We start from the raw sequence: 10,012 nt of genomic DNA on the forward strand, positions 1-10,012 counted from the left end.
ATAGGGCAGGAGTGGGCGTTCTAATGTAGTCCTTCTCTTTAGTTCCTAATTCACACTCTAACATGTTTTGCTTTTCCCGCTTTTTCCGTCTCTTAGTAGCTGTGTGACATAATCAGACCCCTGGCATACGCTTTACAGGTCTCTTAGTAGCTGTGTGACATAATCAGACCCCTGGCATACGCTTTACAGGTCTCTTAGTAGCTGTGTATGACATAATCAGACCCCTGGCATACGCTTTACAGGTCTCTTAGTAGCTGTGTATGACATAATCAGACCCCTGGCATACGCTTTACAGGTCTCTTAGTAGCTGTGTATGACATAATCAGACCCCTGGCATACGCTTTACAGGTCTCTTAGTAGCTGTGTATGACATAATCAGACCCCTGGCATACGCTTTACAGGTCTCTTAGTAGCTGTGTATGACATAATCAGACCCCTGGCATACGCTTTACAGGTCTCTTAGTAGCTGTGTGACATAATCAGACCCTGGCATACGCTTTACAGGTCTCTTAGTAGCTGTGTATGACATAATCAGACCCCTGGCATACGCTTTATAGGTCTCTTAGTAGCTGTGTATGACATAATCAGACCCCTGGCATACGCTTTACAGGTCTCTTAGTAGCTGTGTATGACATAATCAGACCCCTGGCATACGCTTTACAGGTCTCTTAGTAGCTGTGTATGACATAATCAGACCCCTGGCATACGCTTTACAGGTCTCTTAGTAGCTGTGTATGACATAATCAGACCCCTGGCATACGCTTTACAGGTCTCTTAGTAGCTGTGTGACATAATCAGACCCCTGGCATACGCTTTACAGGTCTCTTAGTAGCTGTGTGACATAATCAGACCCCTGGCATACGCTTTACAGGTCTCTTAGTAGCTGTGTATGACATAATCAGACCCCTGGCATACGCTTTACAGGTCTCTTAGTAGCTGTGTGACATAATCAGACCCCTGGCATACGCTTTATAGGTCTCTTAGTAGCTGTGTATGACATAATCAGACCCCCCTTTACAGGTCTCATACCTGTGTGACATAATCAGACCCCTGGCATACAGGTCTCTTAGTAGCTGTGTATGACATAATCAGACCCCTGGCATACGCTTTACAGGTCTCTTAGTAGCTGTGTATGACATAATCAGACCCCTGGCATACGCTTTACAGGTCTCTTAGTAGCTGTGTATGACATAATCAGACCCCTGGCATACGCTTTACAGGTCTCTTAGTAGCTGTGTGACATAATCAGACCCCTGGCATACGCTTTACAGGTCTCTTAGTAGCTGTGTGACATAATCAGACCCCTGGCATACGCTTTACAGGTCTCTTAGTAGCTGTGTGACATAATCAGACCCCTGGCATACGCTTTATAGGTCTCTTAGTAGCTGTGTATGACATAATCAGACCCCTGGCATACGCTTTACAGGTCTCTTAGTACCTGTGTGACATAATCAGACCCCTGGCATACGCTTTATAGGTCTCTTAGTAGCTGTGTATGACATAATCAGACCCCTGGCATACGCTTTACAGGTCTCTTAGTAGCTGTGTATGACATAATCAGACCCCTGGCATACGCTTTACAGGTCTCTTAGTAGCTGTGTATGACATAATCAGACCCCTGGCATACGCTTTACAGGTCTCTTAGTAGCTGTGTATGACATAATCAGACCCCTGGCATACGCTTTACAGGTCTCTTAGTAGCTGTGTGACATAATCAGACCCCTGGCATACGCTTTACAGGTCTCTTAGTAGCTGTGTATGACATAATCAGACCCCTGGCATACGCTTTACAGGTCTCTTAGTAGCTGTGTATGACATAATCAGACCCCTGGCATACGCTTTACAGGTCTCTTAGTAGCTGTGTGACATAATCAGACCCCTGGCATACGCTTTACAGGTCTCTTAGTAGCTGTGTGACATAATCAGACCCCTGGCATACGCTTTACAGGTCTCTTAGTAGCTGTGTGACATAATCAGACCCCTGGCATACGCTTTACAGGTCTCTTAGTAGCTGTGTATGACATAATCAGACCCCTGGCATACGCTTTACAGGTCTCTTAGTAGCTGTGTATGACATAATCAGACCCCTGGCATACGCTTTACAGGTCTCTTAGTAGCTGTGTATGACATAATCAGACCCCTGGCATACGCTTTACAGGTCTCTTAGTAGCTGTGTGATATAATCAGACCCCTGGCATACGCTTTACAGGTCTCTTAGTAGCTGTGTATGACATAATCAGACCCCTGGCATACGCTTTACAGGTCTCTTAGTAGCTGTGTATGACATAATCAGACCCCTGGCATACGCTTTACAGGTCTCTTAGTAGCTGTGTATGACATAATCAGACCCCTGGCATACGCTTTACAGGTCTCTTAGTAGCTGTGTATGACATAATCAGACCCCTGGCATACGCTTTACAGGTCTCTTAGTAGCTGTGTATGACATAATCAGACCCCTGGCATACGCTTTACAGGTCTCTTAGTAGCTGTGTATGACATAATCAGACCCCTGGCATACGCTTTACAGGTCTCTTAGTAGCTGTGTATGACATAATCAGACCCCTGGCATACGCTTTACAGGTCTCTTAGTAGCTGTGTATGACATAATCAGACCCCTGGCATACGCTTTACAGGTCTCTTAGTAGCTGTGTGACATAATCAGACCCCTGGCATACGCTTTACAGGTCTCCCAAAGGAGCGAGGGGTTATCTGTTGATTGAGAGTTAATAAAGAAAACGCTTTAAACTCTGTAATAAAATATGATGTGAATGTATGGTCTTTAAGAATGGTTGTGTTCAACCTCCAATGTCTTGACCGATTGAATGCCCGTTGAGTTTTATGTCCAGGATCACCTCAGCATGATCAGACATGACTATGCTTCCTATCCTAGTGGATAAAACAGACTGCAAAGACGTCCTGGGCATAAAAAAATAATCTATTCTAGTCTGACATCCATGAGGTGCAGAGAAAAAAAGTGAACTCTCTATTGGAGGGATGAAAGGCTCTCCAGACATCCGCATACCCCAGATCATCACAAATAGCTTTAAGTGACTTAGCTTGAGGAGAGAGTGAAACTATACCGCTGGGAAACCTATCAATAAGGGGGTTCAGCAAGCAGTTAAAATCTCCTCCAACAACTGCATTGTCCGAGTTTAATTCTGAAAAATCTAGGAACGCCTTAGTGAGGAAATCAGGGGGGTGAGCAGGGGGAAAGTAAATATTAATTATGGAAATGTTCTGCCCTTGTAAAGTACCATTAATTATAACAAAGCGACCAAATGTATCTTTCACACAATTCAAGACCTTAATTGGTAAGTTATTTTTCACCAGAATTGCTACACCTCTACTTCTGGATGTAAATGATGAGAAAAACACTTGACCAAACCCCCCTTGTTGTAATTTCAGGTGCTCCTTATCATCCAAATGAGTTTCTTGCAACAGGGCAATATCAATATTTTCTTTTTTCAAAAAAGACAGAACCTTCTTCCTTTAATGGGGTTATGGCTCCCTCTAATGTTCCATGTACATACACGCAGTCTGTTACCTGCCATTGTGTCTTCCTTTTAATGGGGTTATGGCTCCCTCTAATGTTCCATGTACATACACGCAGTCTGTTACCTGCCATTGTGTCTTCCTTTTAATGGAGTTATGGCTTCCTCTAATGTTCCATGTACATACACACAGTCTGTTACCTGCCATTGTGTCTTCCTTTTAATGGGGTTATGGCTCCCTCTAATGTTCCATGTACATACACACAGTCTGTTACCTGCCATTGTGTCTTCCTTTTAATGGGGTTATGGCTCCCTCTAATGTTCCATGTACATACACACAGTCTGTTACCTGCCATTGTGTCTTCCTTTTAATGGGGTTATGGCTCCCTCTAATGTTCCATGTACATACACACAGTCTGTTATCTGCCATTGTGTCTTCCTTTTAATGGGGTTATGGCTTCCTCTAATGTTCCATGTACATACACACAGTCTGTTACCTGCCATTGTGTCTTCCTTTTAATGGGGTTATGGCTCCCTCTAATGTTCCATGTACATACACACAGTCTGTTACCTGCCATTGTGTCTTCCTTTTAATGGGGTTATGGCTTCCTCTAATGTTCCATGTACATACACACAGTCTGTTACCTGCCATTGTGTCTTGACCATTCAATATCCAGACTGGATCCTCCTGTAAAAGTGGAGTGGTACCTTTTTCCATGTGTTGAACTCTCCTCTATCTCACTGAGCATAAACAAACTATATGAACCCTGAACTCGAACTATACTAAACCTAAAAATTAAACATGTAAAGATCCAAAAGGGGGTTTTCCCACTAGCTAACATGCATTTCAACTCTCCAATGTAGACTCTTAAGTCCGCATTGCCGCTCAATAGCCTCATCCTTTATATGTATGGATAAGAAAATCAATAAAAGAACATTCAGGCTCTTCCACCTAAAACCAAGCCTGGGCACCAATATGGATTCACACATATCTCAGCCTGAGCTATAGCGGCTATCACTTTAGCAAGAAAAATAATAAAGATACGAATATTACTGATCCGGAGTACGTGAGGACTCACACCACTGTTTCATGATCAGATTCAACCAAAAATAAACAAAGTTATTCAATGCTGTGGAGGTGCAGCTTAAAGTTATTTACTCGACAGAGTCAATAAACGCAGCAGCCTCTTCAGGTGAGTAGAGCTTTTTAGGAGATCCGTTGACCATAATCTTCAATGTGGCCGGGTACAACAGTGCGTAGTCCATCTTCATTCTCCTGAGTCGAGCCTTCGCCCCATCAAACGCTTTGCGTCTTCGTACAACCGCTGTGGAGTAATCATTGAAGAATGAGACCTTTGGACCTTCATGTTGACTACCATCAGAGCCGATGTTTCTAGCCGCATCCATGACGCGCTGCTTGTCGGTGAAGTTGTGGAACTTTATAACCACCGGCCGTGGGCGCCGATTGGGACCGGGTATCGGTGCTTGAGAGCGATGGGCTCTGTCCAGCTTCACCTGACCAGCCTGAGTGTCCATTTGTAGGTAGTCAGGGATCCATTCCTCAAAGAATTTTACTGAACGTGTCCCTTCAGATTTTCCCGGGAGTCCCACAACACAAATATTGCATCTGCGTCCTCGATTATCCAAGTCGTCAATGTGCTCCGCAATTTCACGCACCTGTTTCTCAAGTGCTTTTATTTATCTTAGCGTCCATAGATGTAGTTGAATTTTCCACTGCAGCAACTCTTCCCTCCGCCTCAACAACACATTCCACAACCCTCTGTATTTCAGCTGAATGGCCTGCTATTGCTTCCAAAACCGTTCTTATCTTAGCATCGATCACTTTAGTAACGTTATCAGTCATCTTTTGAATAATCAAGTCCATTGTGCCAGGATCCGCAATGGTGTTAGCTTCGCTAACGTTAGCTAGCTCCTCATGCACATCCACAGGGGTGGTGGTTTTGGTCGACTTCTTAGTAGTTCTATTGGGCATGTTGTCGGAGATTTTTGCGAAATAGTCGTCAAGACTCATTATATGGTAACTTATTTAGCCAATTCTACCACTTTTTCAAGCTAGGAGATTAATGTAAGAATATAAATTTACGAATGCCACGAGAGCTCGCTGAAACACCGTGTTCTCTCTACGGCGCCATTTTGTCCCCCAGTTTCTACCTTCTTAACAACACTGTCAACAAGGCAGGTCCTACAGGCCCTAGTTTCTACCTTCTTAACAGCACTGTCAACAAGGCAGGTCCTACAGGCCCTAGTTTCTACCTTCTTAACAACGCTGTCAACAAGGCAGGTCCTACAGGCCCTAGTTTCTACCTTCTTAACAGCACTATCAACAAGGCAGGTCCTACAGGCCCTAGTTTCTACCTTCTTAACAGCACTGTCAACAAGGCAGGTCCTACAGGCCCTAGTTTCTACCTTCTTAACAGCACTGTCAACAAGGCAGGTCCTGCAGGCCCTAGTTTCTACATTCTTAACAGCACTGTCAACAAGGCAGGTTTTACAGGCCCTGGTTTCTACCTTCTTAACAACACTGTCAACAAGGCAAGTCCTGCAGGCCCTAATCTCTACCTTCTTAACAACATTGTCAACAAGCCAGGTCCTACAGGCCCTAGTTTCTACCTTCTTAACAGCACTGTCAACAAGGAAGGTCCTACAGGCCCTAGTTTCTACCTTCTTAACAGCACTGTCAACAAGGCAGGTCCTACAGGCCCTAGTTTCTACCTTCTTAACAGCACTGTCAACAAGGCAGGTCCTACAGGCCCTAGTTTCTACCTTCTTAACAACACTGTCAACAAGGCAGGTCCTACAGGCCCTAGTTTCTACCTTCTTAACAGCACTGTCAACAAGGCAGGTCCTACAGGCCCTAGTTTCTACCTTCTTAACAACACTGTCAACAAGGCAGGTCCTACAGGCCCTAGTTTCTACCTTCTTAACAACACTGTCAACAAGGCAGGTCCTACAGGCCCTAGTTTCTACCTTCTTAACAGCACTGTCAACAAGGCAGGTTTTACAGGCCCTAATTTCTACCTTCTTAACAACACTGTCAACAAGGCAGGTCCTACAGGCCCTAGTTTCTACCTTCTTAACAGCACTGTCAACAAGGCAGGTTTTACAGGCCCTAATTTTGACGCAGCTTGACTACTGTTACGCACAGACATGCATACACACACAATAACATACACACTATACACACACGTACACACACAATAACATACACACTATACACACACGTACACATTCATTTTGTGTTGTAGACATGTGGTAGTGGAGTAGGGGTCTGAGGGGACACACTTAGTGTGTTGTAGACATGTGGTAGTGGAGTAGGGGTCTGAGGGCACACACTTAGTGTGTTGTAGACATGTGGTAGTGGAGTAGGGGTCTGAGGGGACACACTTAGTGTGTTGTAGACATGTGGTAGTGGAGTAGGGGTCTGAGGGGACACACTTAGTGTGTTGTAGACATGTGGTAGTGGAGTAGGGGTCTGAGGGGACACACTTAGTGTGTTGTAGACATGTGGTAGTGGAGTAGGGGTCTGAGGGGACACACTTAGTGTGTTGTAGATATGTGGTAGTGGAGTAGGGGTCTGAGGGGACACACTTAGTGTGTTGTAGACATGTGGTAGTGGAGTAGGGGTCTGAGGGGACACACTTAGTGTGTTGTAGACATGTGGTAGTGGAGTAGGGGTCTGAGGGGACACACTTAGTGTGTTGTGAAATCTGTTGTGAATGTTTTGTAATGTTTTTAAACTTCTTCAATGTTGCTGGACCCCAGGAAGAGTAGCTGCTGCCTTGGCTGGAACTAATGGGCATCCTTAATAAATACAAATACAACAACACACACCACAACACACCACGATACAACAACACTACACACCACACCACACCAACACGCAAATGAAAACTGTCACATCCTTATCATGCTCATAGTAGATCCAAGTTGTTGCCATGGGTAACCAAGTTTACCATCAGATACCAACTAACTAAGTTATAAATGAAGACATGAGACAGAGAGGAAGTCGAGGTGGAGATTAAAACACCCAGAAACCCACAGCACACCAGTGATGAAAATGTTACCATGGTAACCATCCAAGCACGCATCCCAAATGACAACCTATTATACAGTGCACTATGGGCCCTGGTCTAATGTAATGCACTATATAGGGAATATGGCCATGGTCTAATGTAGTGCACTATACAGGGAATAGGGCCCTGGTCTAATGTAATGCACTATACAGGGAATATGGCCATGGTCTAATGTAGTGCACTATACAGGGAATAGGGCCCTGGTCTAATGTAATGCACTATACAGGGAATAGGGCCCTGGTCTAATGTAGTGCACTATATAGGGAATAGGGTGTCATTTGGGCCTCAACACTACAAAGAGGAAGCTGCCAGTGGAATAACGGTATCTACAGCAACAGAGGAAAGTCCCTACTGTAATATAAGCACCACACTCAGATCAGTTTACATAGTCCCTTACTGATCATCATTATCCAGGCTTACACAGTAACTGAACCTAGACCTGTCCTTATGGGGCGGTTTGCAGTGGCACAACAGTAACCTCTGTTTGAGGAAGTAGTATTGGGAACAGTGAGGGTAGTGACCTCTCTAACTGTCTAGTTCAGGGGGGTAACACTCATTTTGCCAAGTGGGCTGCATTTGATCTTCAACCTGGTCCGGAGGACTGCACTTAAAATGTCATATATTTCCTCCGCATCGTTTTTTAGGAGAGATCCATCGCTATTTGACTGTCTAAATATGAGACACCTGTACCATGTCAGATATAGAATTGTATACAATTTTGAGTTTGCATTCCAACATTATATTTATTTACATAACATTAGAGTGTAATATAACAAAAACGTTTAAAATAGAAACACTGGACTTTTTACATTAAAAATTATAAAAATGTGTTTAATTAATTATGAAATTATGAAAAATATTAAGAAACATTCCACTCATGAGGCCGCTACTCTCTCCTTTCTTCTGAAGTGTACACTCGTTCACTACTTCAAATCTAAAAGCATTGGATTGGCGGGGGCATGCTAGTGTGAGATCAGTGAAGGAAAGTGAACAAGTGTACACTTCACGAGAGAGGAGGGATTATTGGGACGCAAACCGAGTCTTAGTTCTGCCTCCTACAAGACGATGTGTTGGGGTCACGTTCCAACTGGTTTAGGGTACGGGGTCACGTTCAGACTGGTTTAGGGTACGGGGTCACGTTCCAACTGGTTTAGGGTACGGGGTCACGTCCCAACTGGTTTAGGGTACGGGGTCACGTTCCAACTGGTTTAGGGTACGGGGTCACGTCCCAACTGGTTTAGGGTATGGGGTCACGTTCCAACTGGTTTAGGGTACGGGGTCACGTCCCAACTGGTGCAGTACGGGTTCACGTTTCAACTGGTTTGTGTGCTACCTAGGGTCACGTTGTATTTATTCTGGTTTAGGTCAAGGCAGGGTCTTCCTCTTCCAGCAAAATTACTGGTTTGAAAAACATTGCAATACGGGTCACAGATTTCCAACATATTAACTGGTTTAGGCCTCTACGGGTTCACGTTTCAACACTGGTTTGTGTACATGGGTATACTGTTCCAGTTATCTGCAATGCAGCTGTTGTATTACTTCAACCAATGGCTGTGTGCTTCCTAGCTGTAGTTTATTTTTTTATTCTGGATCCCCATTAGTTCCTGTCAAGGCTCTATGCAGCTACTCTTCCTCTTCCAGCAAAATTAATGCAGTTTGAAAACATTGCAATACATTGATAACAGATTTCACAACATATTAAGTGTGTTCCCTCAGGCCTCTACTCTTCTAGTCATGGCTTATCTACAACACAAAAGTTCCTTGTGTACATGTGTGTGTATACTGTGTATGTTATCTTGTGTTTATATGCACTTGTCTATGTTTGTGTTGCTTCACAGTCCCCGCTGTTCCATAAGGTGTATTTATTTTTTAATCAAATGTTACTGTTGGCGTGAGTTACTTGATGTGGAATAGAGTTCCATGTAGTCATGGCTCTATGTAGTACTGTGGAATAGAGTTCCATGTAGTCATGGCTCTATGTAGTACTGTGGAATAGAGTTCCATGTAGTCATGGCTCTATGTAGTACTGTGGAATAGAGTTCCATGTAGTCATGGCTCTATGTAGTACTGTGGAATAGAGTTCCATGTAGTCATGGCTCTATGTAGTACTGTGGAATAGAGTTCCATGTAGTCATGGCTCTATGTAGTACTGTGGAATAGAGTTCCATGTAGTCATGGCTCTATGTAGTACTGTGCTCCTCACTCAGTCTGTTCTGGACTTACAGCTCAGTCAGGCATCAGATTGCTGCTATATCACGTGACGGGTACAGCTGTGAGTTCAGGCAGATGTCTGGATTGGAATGTGGCCAAAAGACAGGGGTCGGGGGGTTAGAGGTCGGGGGTCAGAGGTCAGGGCAGGCATCAGGGGTCAGGGCTAGCATGGCCTCAGCCGTCTCATCTGTGCCGGGCGCAGTGTTGTAACTGTTG

The sequence above is a fragment of the Oncorhynchus keta genome, unplaced genomic scaffold (assembly GCF_023373465.1).
Source record: "Oncorhynchus keta strain PuntledgeMale-10-30-2019 unplaced genomic scaffold, Oket_V2 Un_contig_6237_pilon_pilon, whole genome shotgun sequence".
NCBI classification, from domain to species: Eukaryota; Metazoa; Chordata; class Actinopteri; order Salmoniformes; family Salmonidae; genus Oncorhynchus; species Oncorhynchus keta.